Raw genomic sequence first — 15,856 nt, 5'->3', positions numbered from 1 at the left:
GGGCATCCTCTGGGATAGAGATAATTATTGACCGCTTTCGGTCAGGATCAACACTCGAAGTCGGGAACTGATCCACTAACCTCGAACTCGAAGAAGACCCACTATCTCCCGAAGATGGTGCCTTCGTTGGAACCGGTATGTCACCAAACCCAATAACATCCTCCGAGGCGGTAGATTTTAAGCCAACAAATAAATAATTAAGATCTGCCGGCCCATTGAGGCCCTTCGTGTGAATGATCTTTTAGCATACCGACCTCGTTGATCATAGAATCGGAGAATAAAGGAGACCTAGAGAGATCAATCATCCCAAGCACATATTTCGGAGCACTTTCCTCTGCTCGAGGAATATCGGCCCCGGTCTCCTTCTCAACCTCCCTAGCTTGGGGCAAAGCGGCCTCACCCCTCTCCGGTTCAGAGACCCCGGTCACTGCCCTCTCAGCAGCCTCCTTGGCTTGAGGCAATGCATTGTAGACTCGCACCCGAGCCACCAACTCGGAATTTTCTTCTTCTTCTTCGGACTCATCCCTCAATCGGTGGACCAAGTCCAATGGGAGGGATCTGATGCTTTCCAGTTTGCACACCTGCCTCCTTTTCGGTTTCTGCTTCTACGAGTTCGAGGAACTCGGTGCCCCTTTTCTTTTCTTCTCTTTATCCTTCTTCGGAGCAAGTGATTGGGGAAGGACGGTTTCATCTCCGGATGGGGGTCTCATTGTAATATCCTTCCCAAGGCATACGAAGAAAAAGAGTTGAGTAAGCTCGGAAAGAAACCCAATTGATATCAGTTCTAACGAAGAACCTTAACATGAGAACGAGCCTCCCACCAACGCTTTGAAAGTTTGCGTCACACACGCTGAAAATAGGGCTTCTGAGATACTATGCCCTCGACCCACTCCTTGAGTCAGGGAACTTCATTCGACATCCGAGAAATAGCTGCACCACGAAACATCGATAAGATGGGAGGAAAAGGAAAAAGCAATAAATGAAATCTTAAAGGTAAGGTTATACTTACCCTTCATGTTCCATGTCTCGGGAAATTGCATGTCCTCGGTCGGGATTAGATCCGAGGTCTTCACTCGAACGTATCGGCCCAACCAGCCTTGGTCTTGGTCCTCGTCTATGCTCGATAATAGGGCCTTAGTGTCCTGACGGGCAAGTTTTATCAATCCCCCTCGATAGAGTCGGAGACTATACAGACGCATGAGATAATCGATGGTGCAGGTAACTTGTTGATTTTGCTTACAAAGAAGCGGATGGGAATCACTATCCTCCAGAAGGAGGGATAAATATTACCAAGGGTCACCTCGTTCCTCTTACAGAAGGCAATGATGACCGGGTCCTAAGGGCCCAACGTAAAGGAATAAGTGTAAATACATAGAAAACCCTCCATGTGGGTAGTGATTGACTCCTCAGGCATAGGAGATTGTCTTTGGAGAGGAGATTGTCAGTGATGGAGCATATATATCTCAAGACCGGCTCACATCGACCCGGTACGGAAGAGTTTTTTTCAACTTTAAAGTCAACACCTATTGGGCACCCCATAGGAACGAACATAGTTAAGGAGGGCTCCGATGTCTTTTCCTCGGCAACAGTACATGGAACATTTTCTTCTTCAGCCGGTCGCGAGGCAGAGAGAGTTTCTATCTAGGGAACAAACTTTGATGTTTTTGCCATTTTAAAGGAAGTGAAGAGAAAATAAGAAGTTGAAAGGATGTTGTTGCAACCCATGTTTTCGTACGTACGAGTACGTCGTAAGTCAATTGATGTAAGCTCATAAATGAAATCATATTTGAAAAGGTTACAAAGTTAGTTAATCATGTTAACTTGGAGGTTACAAATGTTAAATATCATGGACTGCAAGTACCAAGAGGGTTGGAAGGCATAGAAGCTAAACCAATTGAAGAAAATAAGTTTCGTCGAAAGTCAAGTTGAGAATGTTATAACATATACTTTTGGGGTGAGACTAGGGAGATTAACATGATAAGGAGGTTATGTTATGAGTTATGTTAGTCGTATGGTATTTGTGTGTTATGTTTTGAAGTCAAGCGAGTTGTGGAACAAAAGTCGATGAAAGTCATCACAAGTTACGTTCATAAGATTTACTGAAACTTTGGGTCAAATATAATTGCGATTTTCTCCCAATATACTTAGAGTTATGGGGGTTCTACCCATAAAATTGAAGATCTATGAGTCTAGTATCTAAATCATTAAACTGTTTATCGATACGACATCGGGGTTTAGTGATATTTGCAGATTTGCAAGACTGCACAAACTACATAGGTGACAAGTAGGTGTGTCACTAAAGCTTTTTGAGAAATACATTTTGTGTGTTATATGAGGTCTTGTTGAGACATATTCTATACTAAATTGAAGGTCTTGGAATATAGTTTCCAATTATCTTAACCGTTCATTCATACGACGTCCGTATAAAAAGATATAAGCATATGAAGAAAGGCTAATGATAGGGTGCCAAGTAACACCTTTTTGACTTTTCAAACAAATTGGATATTTATATCCTTATCTCGTCTCCTTATTCAATTTTCCATAGAAAACGACCAAATAAGACCCCTAACTTTACTCTCAATCTCTCCACAAGGGTTTCCCACAAGATTTTCATCCGGGGCACGAAATCAAGTAGCAATAACATTAAAACGATCCCTACGACGTAAGTATCACTATATTGCTTCTCTTTTTCTTTGCAGTTTGAGTTTTGGAAGGTATTTAATAGTTAATAAAATGCCTTATTTCTGTATTTAATCTTTTAAATATCAATAAAGGTTGATAAATTAATTTCCTAATAGTTAGAACTCACGTGACGGTGATCGGAAGCCGTGAGTTCAAGTTATTCACTTGTAGCGGACTGTTTTGTGTTGCTGTTGGGCTGCGTGTTTTACTACTGTTTTGTGGAGTTTTGGAGGAGTAAGGGTGTGGAGAAACACCAAATAAATGGAGGGTGATGGGCTGATCGTTCGTCGTAACATTTTCGGGCTGTTTGACAATATTACGGTGGTCATTTTGTGTATGAAGAGATTGGAGTGTGTTGGGCTGTTTTGTAGCATTGTGTAGTGTACATAAGGTTGGAAAGTAAGGCATATATGTTGTTATTGTTGTTTTTGGTGTTGTTGATGTTATCTTGAATTTGGAGGAAGTAAGGATTATAGGGGAGATGCTGTCCGTTTTAATACAAAATAAGCTTGTCGTTCGTTGTGCAATAGTTGTACCTTTCGTAACTTAATGATAGTATTATTATAGTTGTTGTAGATTAAGGTGAGAAGAGGCGAGTTCAACTTGGTGATTGGAAAGATTGTGATAAGGTATGCTAAGGCTAAACCTTTCCTTCACTTTGGCATGATCCGGTAACCACATATGTTTGATAACGAGACATAAAGAGAAGTTCGTATTCCTGAGTTTATTCATATTATCCTAGTCTTAGAAGTTATAGTATTCTCCTTTATCGGGACTTTATATTCAGTTAAGTATTGTTTTCTTCTGGCCAGGAGAGCAGAGGGTCTATATATATATATATATATATATATATATATATATATATATATACACACACACTATTACAGTATTTTCACCACCATCGAGCTATAATCGATGGGCAGACCCCTATTGGGCAACCTCTGATCAGATGGTAAGTTATATACCGAGCCTACTGTGGCCGAGCGCCTATGAGCGAGCCTAGAATGGCCGAGATACAGAGCCTAGTATGGCCGAGCGCCTATGATTGAGCCTACTATGGCAGGGCAGTTACACATATCGAGCCTTATAGGGCCGGACATCTATTTTACATACTATATGGAGAAAGTTGAGTCAGTATCAGCAGGTAAGCATATCTTCAGATTATTTTTGACTCCCAGTTACATTCAGTTATTATATCATCAGTTCAGTTTCAGTTTTCAATTATTCTGTTGCCTTACATACTTAGTACATTATTATATGCTAACGTCCCTTTGCTGGGGACGCTGTATTTCATGCATGTAGGTCCTAATAGACAGCTGGATAGACCTTCCCAGTAGACAGAGCCAAATATCAGCTTGGTTGGTAAGCTCCACTTTCCCGGAGTAACCAGGTCTAGACCTTGGAGTCCGTTTTATATATACATGTTTGATGGGTAGGTCGAGGCCCTGTCCCGACCATGATACAATTCAACTATCTCTAGAGGCTTGTAGACAAGTCCTGTATAGTTTGTATATCAGTAGATGTTCATGGCAGCGTCGTCAGCCTGGACATTTATATATTTAAATATATATGAGTTTTTGGGTATGTTTACCCCTCAGATGAGAGAGATGATATTTTCAGATGATTCATAATATGGCCTCATCGGCCTAGGTTGAGGGTTACTCCTCTAGAGCTTACAGTTACAGAGTGGTACGCTCGGGCCGAGTATGGTACCAGGTGCCGGCCACGCCTCTTCAAGTTTGGATCATGACAAACTTGGTATCAGAGCAGTTCTATCCTAGAGAGTCTACAAGTCGTGTTTAGTAGAGTCTTGTTTATGGGTGTATTTTGCACTACACTTATAAGGAGGAGTCTATAATAGGGGTATTCGTTGGTTGGTACGGTATGGTATTTAGACATTTCGGTTCGGTATTTTCGGTATTCGGTTTCTTAAAATTTTATACCAATACCGTACCTAATTAAATTCGGTATGGTTCAGTTTTTCTCCTTTTGGTTTCGGTTTATTCGGTTCGGTAACTTCGATTTATTCGGTTTGAATACTTACTAGTGAATAGAGCCATAAACTCTAATATTCTAAATTAAAGTACTCAAAAATACAAAATTAAAAATATTTGTTGACAAAAGTTTTGTCCAAAAACAGTAAATATCGACCCATAGAGAGAAAACTGTATATAAAAGAATAAATTTGATCATTAAAAATGTCTTGTTACTTGTTTAGAGTTAAATAAACTTAGAGAATAAAGGAAAGTAAAATTTTAGATTTTTATATTTATGTTATAATTGATAATATGTATTTTGTGTAATATAATATATATTTCGGTACGATATCGGTATTTTAGTATTTTATTTAAAATACCAAATACCATACCTAATACCAATTTTTTTTAAAACTTAAACCAAATACAATACCAAATACCAAAATACCGAATACCAAATAACAAAAACCAAAATTTTTGATTTCGGTACGGTAATTCGGTATTTACCAAATTATGCACAACCCTAGTCTACAAGGCATTTATGAGTCTGTTACCCTTCATTCAAATCCAAATCGTGCTATAGAGCTGAGTCATAAGAGTTCGAGCTAAAGCTTATGTTTGCTAATGATATAGAGATGCTTTCAATTAAAAATATTATAGCTAGCTAGAGGGATAATACAACAGCATGTAAGGGCATCAGTAGAGAGAGAATTCTTGACTACGTGGCCCTGTTTGAGACCCTATTAGATCGTGCTTACCATATGTGAGAATTTCCCATTTACCCTAAGACAGGAATATCTAACATACCCCGTGAATAGCAGGCCATGGGAGTATCAGAAGGTAAAAGTATAAGTTTCAACAAGTAACAGAAGCAAGGTGAAGAAGGGTACGAGGTACCTAGTTAATGAAGATTATCCAAATTTCCACGCCAAGCAGAGAAATAAAAGGATTCTAAGTTACCTTCAACAGAAATAGAGGTATGTACAATTGGCCACACCCATCTCAGTTATGCTCTATGGGAGCTAACATATATAGTTTAAGAGAAGGATAGGATATCAAGATCCAGCTTGGGTTAGAGTAACCCGAAATGGTGGATTGAGCCAGGGGAGCTAAAAGTGAAACAATATTTTGTTGAAGTTTTTAGAATAATGCGATAAACAGAAGTATTAGCAAGAGAATAAGAAGAGAGTAAATGAAGTATTATGAGTAAGATGTGATAAATGGGTGATATCGGTAAATCAAAATATGATATGATGACAGAGTCTATAGTTAAGTGAAGGAAAAGACAAGAGGTAATAGGCCTTGAGACAATAAAAAAGTATAGGCCAAAAGTCATATCCTCATTTCGAGAAATGAGTTGGTGCGTCCAACGTGATTACCAAAACAAAAATATTTAGACCCCCGGAGTAATAGAAATCAGCATGGGCTAGTGAACAAGATTAACTGAACAACAATTAGGGATCGAATGAGGTGATGATAGTCGACATCAAGAGAATTTCAAAGATCGCATTCCAATAATAATACAATGGACAACAGAAGAATAACCTTTAAAGGTCACTTAGGAAGACGCTTCCCTAAAGCAAGCACTTTGAGCAAAGTTAAGCTTAAGGGACTAAGTGTTCCAGTTACACTAGGTATCTGATGCCGTCGTGCGTAAGATATTCAATTATTCTTGGTACATAAGGGTTACTGCAAGGCAAGTAAGAGTCAATAAAGACGTGAAAAGACGACGAAGATGAAGAGGTAAAATATTTATAAGTAAGTCTTCATAGCATTAAATGTTAATATTCCCCTAAAGGGGGGAAGATGGTGTAATATGGTATTAAGTCGGAGTTAAGTGGTTCAGGTAACTATGAAATAGTAAAGGAAGAATGCAGTAAATAGCAAAAGGAATGATATTGCATTTATTCAGATCCTACAGACATGATATGACTCCAGAACATTATGCAAGCACGACATCGGGGAGAGGTAGTAAGGATTCCCACACCATATGTTATTGATAAATAAATACGAATGAACACTTGATAAATTAGGAGCCAGTGAAAAAGTTAAGTTAAGGCAGAAGACATAACCCAAGAGAGGTTACCCAGAATGTAAATATGAGCATGGACTAACGAGTAGTTAGTAGTTCATTCAGAAATCCAGGAAGAGCCTAGTCATGGCTAGACAAGAGGTCTCAGATAAATTAGTAGATCATGCAAGATAACCGAAGTGAAACCCAGCATAGGAAATTCGGTCTCGTAGATACGACATCGTAATCCTTGAGAAATATTCTGATAGGAGTTGGGGTAGTAAAAGGTACCGTATAAGTGTTACGAAAATAAAAGAGAGAGCGCTACTAAGGAGATAATAAAAATTTGAGTGCAGAAGTAACCCTACGAGCATAATGGCGTAGGGATAAGTAACTAAGGATAATTATTGGCGAGTCAGTACATCAAAATTTTCGTCGGGTATACGATGTAAAAAGCTCCCAGCTTTACAAGAGTCAGAGAGTCCTCCCTAAGTGCTACAACGAAAGACTAGCTAAGGAAATAAGGAAGAAGGCTTCAACATAAGCATAGTGACCCAAAGAAGAAATGATGTTGTAACAACAGTCTAACTACAATATTGTATACACTTCATAAGAAAGAGGCACCTATCGTGGCTAATGAATGGGAAGTAAAAATCAAAAGTAATATTTGAGATCATATGAGTTGCACGAAATTCCAATAGGTGTGGGAACTAAGATAAGCCAAGTATTCATGCAACAAGTGGTAGAACGATCAGCAGAAGTAATTCCGCACTTTTAAAGAAAACTGAGAAGGCACGAAAGGAATAATTCAATCTTAGTTACATTATGACCGCACTTAACATTTCAGAGTATTATCCATGCAACATATATGTTGACATTCCTACAGCTATAGGAGACTCTGGTATAAAGTTAAAAGAAAGAATTTAGTCCACCTCACAGACAATGGCTTGAATTGTTAGAAGATTATATTATGGATGTTCCATGGTGTCCACCAAAGGCGAAAGTAATAATACCCTGAGCAGCAGATCGGAAGATAGCTTAAGCCTATTTAAAGGCTGGGAGATAAGAGGAAACTAATGAGTTACATCAGGTAAGTGAATCAGGAGTCTGATTATTAGACCAATATAGTTATAGAAATCATGATTCTAAACAATCAAATTCACTCTTCACATTAGAGGTACAAGAAAGATAGTACAACAACCATATTATATAACGGGTCTATAATAAAGCTAGATAAAAAAAGTACCAGCCTCATAAGGAGTAAGTATGAAGCTCCCGCCGGATTGTGTACGCACTAGAGGTGCAAATTTATAGTAGAGATTCAAGTTGTGGATGTGAATTCTACCTATGTGGAAGGGAGGTTATGAAAGAGACAGAAGATACAATGCGAGATTAAAAGCTAAGTAAGGTAAAGGTTAAGAAGGTACGAGATGCTCAAGTGTAGAAGGTTGTGAATAGTCCATGCATCAGATAGAGGGCTAGAAATGCCGTGATTCAGTATCCACAAATGATAGTGGTGTTTTCGGTGACATATCTTCTAGCCTATAGTTTCCAAGTACCGAGAGGTCTAGTTAAGAGAGTAAATAAGAGTTAGAGACGATTTGATGTCTCGCTTGAAGTTCCAGAATAACATAAGGAAATATATGGTGCTAGAAAGTTAAAGGAAGGTTGTGAGTACTATAAATAGATATGTGTAGGTCGCAAGCTAAAGTATGGTAGAGCAACAAGGTTTTAGGTGGACAGGAGTAAGGATAAGAAGAGGTGATTGAGAAGGTGACGAGAACAGGTAAGGCCTCATAATTAAGCCCATCAAAACAAGAGAGCTGATGGTTTCCGTAAGTTATAAAAAAACTCAGTATAGCCTGAATGAACTCAGAGGAGTCTAAGACTATGAGCAATTTGAAGAGATGAAATATTTCCCTAGTAGTGGAATAAGGGTGTAATTGTGATAGATAAAAAGATGACGTTAAGGCCATTGATTGGTTAATGATTCAAAGAGAAGGAATTTCATGAATTCCGTAAGATTAGAATACCCCTCATAAGATGAATCACATTGGGATGTGATGAAATACGGTTATTGAAGTATAGTATCGTCACTAGGTGGATCAAGCAAATAATTTCAGATGTTCCCTGATGAGACATGATCCCTAAGGACAATGTATTATGTAAGAGGTTTTATCAGTGGTGGATTATAGATCAACATTAAGGTGAATCAACAATAGGCAGATAAAAGTTCCAAAGTATGATATGATATTAGTCCGTCATTCTTAAGATGAACAGTAATGAGGAAGAACTAAAAGACTTAGATTTATACATATAGGATAAGCAGCGAGAGGGTAACCTGGAGTTGGGTAGCAAACCTCGGCAATAATAAATCGAAGTAAGTGTGATGGTGTAGTATAACCTACTTAGATGTAGTAAAGCCATAAGGATATATTTACAAGGCTACGAAACAAGATATCACAACAATCGTAAGTTTGACAAAGTACCGAGCTAAGAACTTCACTAAACCTATATACACCGGGAGGAACAACTTGTCATAGTTCTGTGTATGTTCCCAAAGTGAGGTCTAGATATTGGCTAAGAGCTAGAGGAAAAGGAACAGAAGAGTCACATAGGCGCACATACAAAGACAAAGTCGTACAGGCTGCATGACAGAAGGTCGCAATAATTATGAGATTGGAAGGATTCTGAGAGAAAGAGGCCTAAAGGGGGGAATGCCATGGTCTATGGATTTATTCATAGAACAGTTGCCTAGATGGAAAGGCCAGAAATATAGTATTTATAAGAGCTATAGGTTATGAGACTGATAAGTGCACCGGTCAACATTCGAGGACGAATGTTCCAAAGGGGGGAATGATGTTACAACCCATGTTTTCGTACGTACGAGTACGTCGTAAGTCAATTGATGTGATCTCATAAATGAAATAATATTTGAAAAGTTTACAAAGTTAGTTAATCATGTTAACTTGGAGGTTAGAAATTTTAAATATCATGGACTGCAAGTACCAAGAGGGTTGGAAGGCTTAGAAGCTAAACCAATTGAAGAAAATAAGTTTCGTCGAAAGTCGATAAGTTGAGAATGTTATAACATGTACTTTTGGGGTGAGACTAGGGATATTAACATGATAAGGAGGTTATGTTATGAGTTATATTAGTCGTATGATATTCATGTCTTATGTTTTGAAGTCAAGCGAGTTGTGGAATAAAAGTCGATGAAAGTCATCACAAGTTACGTTCATAAGATTTACTAAAACTTTGGGTCAAATGTAACTGCGATTTTCTCCCAATATACTTAGAGTTATGGGGTGTTCTACCCATAAAATTGAAGATCTATGAGTCTAGTATCTAAATCATTAAACTGTTTATCCATACGACATCGGGGTTTAGTGATATTTGCAGATTTGCGAGACTGCACAGACTACATAGGTGACAAGTAGGTGTGTCACTAAAGCTTTTTGAGAAATACATTTTATGTGCTATATGAGGTCTTGTTAAGACATATTATATACCAAATTGAAGGTCTTGGAATCTAGTTTCCAATTATCTTAACCGTTCATTTATACGACGTCCGTATAAAAAGATATAAGCATATGAAGAAGGGCTAATGATAGGGTGCCAAGTAGCACCTTTTTGACTTTTCAAACAAATTGGATATTTATATCCTTATCTCGTATCCTTCTTCAATTTTCCAAAGAACGCGACCAAATAAGACCCTTAACTTTACTATCAATTTATCCACAAGGGTTTCCAACAAGATTATCATCCGGAGCACGAAATCAAGTAGCGATAATATTAAAACGATCCCTACGACGTAAGTATCACTATATTGCTTCTCTTTTTCTTTGAAGTTTGAGTTTTGGAAGGTATTTAATAGTTAATAAAACACTTTATTTATGTATTTAATCTTTTAAATATCAATAAAGGTTGATAAATTAATTTTCTAATAGTTAGAGCTCACGTGACAGTGATCGAAAGCTGTGAGTTCGAGTTATTCACTTGTAGCGGACTGTTTTGTGTTGCTGTTGGGCGGTGTGTTTGTGATGATCTAAAATGTCATCTTTAAATTTTTTAAGTAATTCTGTCCTCTAAGACCTTAAAAAGAGCCATTTATTATTTCTCGACTTGCGTGCACAGTCCGTACAATTTTTCGAAAAGTTTTTATGTGAAAAATGGATTAAAATGGAAAATAGAGCTTTAAAACTCAACTAAGATGACTTTGGTCAACATTTTAAGAAAACGGACCTAGATCAGTATTTTAAAAATTTCGGTAGGTCCGTATCATGATTTAGGACTTGGGCGTATGCCCGGAATCGAATTCCGAGGTCCCTAGCCCGAGTTATGGAATTTTGATGAAAAATTAAAAGCTTGAAAGCTTTATGATTTTTAAGAAATTACTGATGTTGGATTTATTGACCTCGGGTCCGTATTTTGGTTCTGGAGCCTGGTATAGGTCCACTATAATATTTATGACTTGTCTGCCGAATTTGGTGAGAATTGGAGTTGATTTGACGTGATTCGGACGTCCGGTTGTAAAAATATAAGTTTTAAAGTTTTCTTGAAAACTTCCTTTGATTTGGTGTCCGATTCGTAGTTCTAGGTGTTATTTTGGCAATTCGATTACGCGAGCAAGTTCGTATGATATTTTAGAACTTGTGTGCATCTTTGGTTTGGAGCCACGAGGGCTCGGGTGAGTTTCGGATAGGTTACGAGATGTTTTGGACTTTGAAAATCTGGTATTTTGCTGCAGCAGGTGTTCTGGCATGTTCTTCTTCGCGTTCGCGAAGGTACTCTCGCAAATGCGAAGAGTAAACTGGGCAGCTGGATCTTTCTTCTTCGCGAATGCGAAGGCTTGGTCGTGAACGCGAAGCGATGGGGGCATTAACCTTCGCGAACACGACCATCTCCTCACGAACGCGTAGTGTTAGGCACACCTGGGGGAGGGTCGATCATTCCTTCAGCGCGAACGCGAAGGCCAGGGGGGAACCTTCGCGAACGCGAAAGCCACGGGCTACTACTCATCGCGAACGTGATAGGCCCTTCGCGAACGCGAAGAAGGTCTGACCCCTGTGACTTAAAACAGAACCAAAAATGGGATTTTTTCCATTTTTCACAAACCCTCAATTATAACTCGGCTTAGGGGCGATTTCAAAGGAGTTTTTTACGATTTCGGACTGGGTAAGTGTTCTTTATCATATAGTGATTGTATTTCACAAATCCATGTCTATATTCATCATTTATTTCGGATTCAGATGGAAGAAATTGGAATTTTTGTAAAACTTTCCAAAAACAAAAAATTAAGATTTGAAGGTCCATTTGATATCGGAATTGGACAAATTTGGTATAGTTGAACTCGTATCGGAGCGGGTTTTCGGATTTTGTGAGTTTTTCCGGAATTTGAGACGTGGGTCCCACTGCCGAATATTTTAATAAATTTTAGATTTTTATCTAGAAAAATTATAAATTCATATGGAATTAATTCCTATGATTAGTATTCAATATTGAATTGTTTGTGAATAGATTTGAAGCTTTCGGAGGCAAATTTAAAAGGAAAAGCTGTGGTTGAATAATTGATTGGAATTTGCAAAGCGAGGTAAGTATCGGGGTTAACCTTGACTTGAGGGAATAGAACCCTTAAATTATTTGTTATGTGAATTGCATGTAAACGACGTATAGGCGAGGTGACGAGTGTCTATACGTCGTCAAATTAATTGTTTGCCTGCTTACTTGAAAAATCATAAATTATTTTTAATCATAAATTAAATATTATAATATTTATTTCTCTCTTATTCTTTGTCAAATATTAATTCTTGAATTCATGCATTAATTGTTACATGTTATTTGAATTATGTGCCTTAATTATTATTTGACATTTAGCATATTAAATATTAAACTGCCTATTTGCTCCCTGATTTCCATAATAAATTGCTATTTGTCATTGTTTGCTTCATAATTAAATCATAATTATTGTATGTTTGTTGTCTTATGATTTTATATTAATTGTTACATTTATTGGGGAATTTCTTCTATAAGAATTGATTGGTAAATGAATATGTCGGAGAAGCGGGTTGCACGCCGCAACAAGATTGATTATAATGAATATATTGGAGGATCGGGTTGTACGCCGCAATAGACTTATTAAAAGTCAATATTGGAGGATCGGGTTGCACGCCGCAACAGACTTATTAAAAATCAATATTGGAGGATCGGGTTGCACGTCGCGTTAAAAGTCAATATTGGAGGATTGAGTTGCATGCCGCAATAAACTTATTAAAAATCAATATTGGAGGATCGGGTTGCACGCCGCAACAGACTTATTAAAAGTCAATATTGGAGGATAGACTTATTAAAAGTCAATATTGGAGGATCGGGTTACACGCCGCAATAAACTTATTAAAAAGTCCATATTGGAGGATCGGGTTGCACACCGCAACAGACTTATTAAAAGTCAATATTGGAGGATTGGGTTGCACACTGCAACAGACTTATTAAAAGTTAATATTAGAGGATCGGGTTGCACGCTCCAACAGACTTATTAAAAGTCAATATTGGAGGATCGAGTTGCACGCCGCAACAGACTTATTAAAAGTCAATATTGGAGGAGCGGGTTACACGCCGCAACAGAACTGAATGTGGATATATTGTGAGAGCGGATTGTACGCTGCAACAGAAATAATAAAAATGATAATTGGTTATGACTGCTGAGTTGCCTTCAATTATTATAAATGAGTTACCTGATTTATTCCTATTATTGTTATTGTTACTAATATTGCGTACATGTTAATGTAAGTGAACCGCCTTAGCCTCGTCACTACTTCGTCGAGGTTAGGCTCAGCACTTACCAGTACATGGGGTCGGTTGTACTGATACTACACTCTGCACTTCTTGTGTAGATTTTGGAGTTGGTCCCAGCGGCGTACCATAGACTTGCTCGGATTTCAGCTACCAGAGGAGACTTGAGGTATAACTACATGGCGTCCGCAGTTCTGAAGTCCCCGTTTATTTTACTTTAGCTGTGTGTTTATCTCCAGACAACTTTATTTTTATTCAGACCTTTATTTGTATTTATTCTAGAAGCTAGTGCACTTGTGACATGAATTCTGGGATGGTATTTAGACACCGTTGTTATTATGGATTATTTCAAAATTACTTCCGCATTTGCTTCCTTGTTGTTAATAAATTTAAAATTATTTTAAAAATGGATAATATTATTCTAACGTTGGCTGGACTAGCAAGTGAAATGTTAGGCGCCATCACGGTCCGAAGGTGGGAATTTCGGGTCGTGATAGTGTTTTACTACTATTTTGTGGAGTTTTGAAGGAGTAAGGGTGTGGAGAAACTCCACAAAAATTCAGGGTGGTAGGCTGGTCGTTCGTCGTAACATTTTCGGGCTGTTTGACACTACTACGATGGTCGTTTTGTGTATGAAGAGATTGGCGTGTGTTGGGCTGTTTTGTAGTATTGTGTAGTGTATATAAGGTTGGAAAATAATGTATATATGTTGTTATTGTTGTTTTTGGTGTTGTTGGTGTTATCTTGAATTTGGAGGAAGTAAGGATTATAGGGGAGATGCTGTCCGTTTTAATACAAAATAAGCTTGTCGTTCGTTGTGCAATAGTTATACCTTTCGTAAGTTAATGATAGTATTATTATAGTTGTTGTAGATTAAGGTGAGAAGAGACGAGTTCAACTTGGTGATTGAAAAGATTATAATAAGGTATGTTAAGGCTAAACCTTTCCTTCACTTTGGCATGATCCCGTAACTACATATGTTTGATAATGAGACACAAAGAGAAGTTCGTATTCTTGAGTTTATTCACATTATCCTAGTCTTAGAAGTTATAATATTCTCCTTTATCGGAACTTTATATTCAGTTAAGTATTATTTTCTTCCAGTCAGGAGAGCAGAGGGTCTATATATATATATATATATATATATATATATATATATATTCACCACCATCGAGCTATAATCGATGGGCAGGCCCCTATTGGGCAACCTCTGATCAGATGGTAAGTTATATACCGAGCTTACTGTGGCCGAGCGCCTATGAGCGAGCCTAGAATGGCCAAGATACAGAGCCTAGTATGGCCGAGCGCCTATGATCGAGCCTATTACGGCAGGGCAGTTACACATATCGAGCCTTATAGGGCCGGACAACTATTTTATATACTATATGGAGAAAGTTGAGTCAGTATCAGCAGGTAAGCATATCTTCAGATTATGTTTTTCTCCCAGTTACATTCAATTATTATATCATCAGTTCAGTTTCAGTTTTTAATTATTCTGTTGCCTTACATACTCAGTACATTATTATATACTGACGTCCCTTTGCTAGGGACGCTGCATTTTATGCCTGTAGGTCCTCATAGACAGTTGGATAGACCTTCCCAGTAGACAGCGCCAAATATCAGTTTGGTTAGTAAGCTCCACTTCCACGGAGTTACCAGGTCTAGACCTTTGAGTCCGTTTTATATATACAGGTTTGATGGGTAGGTCGAGGACCTGTCCCGACCATGATACAGTTCAACTATCTCTAGAGGCTTGTAGACAAGTCCTGTATAGTTTGTATATCAGTAGATGTTCATGGCGGCCTCGTCAGCCTAGACATTTATATATAGATATATTTAAATATATATGAGTTTTTGGGTATATTTACCCCTCAGATGAGAGAGACGATATTTTCAGATGATTCATATATGGCCTCATCAGCCTAGGTTGAGGGTTACTCCTCTAGAGCTCACAGTTACAGAGTGGTACGCTCGGGCCGAATATGGTATCGGGTGTCGGCCACGCCTCTTCAGGTTTGGGGCGTGACAGATGTGTTTGATAATTTGAGGTAAGGAGCAGAAGTTCCTATGAAGTGATCTCAGAAATAATTAGAGAATTGATATTAGTGAATATAGAATTTTCTAATATACGAAGGTAGAGGCTTTGAAAGTAAAGTTTGAACAAGATAATGAGGGGATTGAAACTGGGCTCGTCTATTACATTACATGTCGGGACTGAAACGTGATGGGTTTGAAGCTCGATCCCGGATTGTATCGAACCAAGGCACGAAGTTAGATCATCGATCCCGTAACTCCGAAACCTACCCCGGCCCCGACCCCGAACAAGATCGAGGAAATTTTATCAGGCCAAATAATGGAAGGCCAAGATATCTGCAATCAGCCGGATATTACGGCG

This window comes from Nicotiana tomentosiformis, chromosome 4 (assembly GCF_000390325.3).
Source record: "Nicotiana tomentosiformis chromosome 4, ASM39032v3, whole genome shotgun sequence".
Classification (NCBI taxonomy): domain Eukaryota; kingdom Viridiplantae; phylum Streptophyta; class Magnoliopsida; order Solanales; family Solanaceae; genus Nicotiana; species Nicotiana tomentosiformis.
The sequence above is the reverse complement of the archived record's forward strand: the minus strand, read 5'-3'. Positions refer to the sequence as shown.